Genomic DNA, 784 nt, shown 5'->3' with positions numbered 1-784 from the left:
GTAGACCAGGCTGGTCTCGAACTCACAGAGATCCGCCTGCCTCTGCCTCCCGAGTGCTGGGATTAAAGGTGTGCGCCACCACCGCCTGGCACTCCAGAACCTCTTGACAGTTGGTTTAGCCTAAAGCAACTTTAACATAAACTGGCTTTCTATGTGCAGACTCTAGTTTTGGGGAAAGCTTAAGGATGTCTGCATGGCTCCCAGCCCAAGAGGACCTATTTCTTTTTGTGGGTTTCAAATGAACTAGGGGCAAGCACATTCTGGATTCCTGTTGTTGGTATGCACCATTGATGATTTACATTATGAATGTCCTGCTCTTCTCAACTGCATGGCTACCTCTTCCTACCAATTTTAGATGGCAGATTTATTGTGTCCCATGAAGCTGTTGGGTTTTTTTTTCTCCTCGTCTTTTGAGATAGTATCACATGTATCCCAGGCTACTTCCCAGATGCTGGGATTCAGGCATCTGCTATCATGTCTGACTAGGTAGCTACTCAGAAGATGCTTCTCTATTGATCCTGGTCTACCCAGGAGATGAGAGCTTAAAAACTCTGGGAGTCATATGACAGGTGTTATCTGCAAATGTAGATAGAATCCTCCCAGTAAAGACGTACAGTTTAGGACATGGAGAGTTGGCTTAGTGGTTAAGAGCACATGTTGTTCTTTTTTTTTTTTTTTTTATTTTAATGTATATTGGTGTTTTTACCATGAGTGTCGAGTTCCCTGAAACTGGCGTTACAGACAGCTGTAACTGTCTATAACTGTCATGTGGGTGCTAGTAATT

General features: G+C 43.8%; 1 protein-coding gene across 1 annotated transcript in view; it reads left to right on the top strand.

Moving 5' to 3' along the window:
- The window catches only part of Rad54l (RAD54 like), a 28,141-nt gene that overhangs the window by 22,101 nt on the left and 5,256 nt on the right, over positions 1–784 (top strand). The window lies entirely within an intron of this gene.

This window comes from Microtus ochrogaster, unplaced genomic scaffold, assembly GCF_000317375.1.
Source record: "Microtus ochrogaster isolate Prairie Vole_2 unplaced genomic scaffold, MicOch1.0 UNK110, whole genome shotgun sequence".
Classification (NCBI taxonomy): Eukaryota; Metazoa; Chordata; class Mammalia; order Rodentia; family Cricetidae; genus Microtus; species Microtus ochrogaster.
This window is presented reverse-complemented; position numbering and strand designations above follow the sequence as displayed.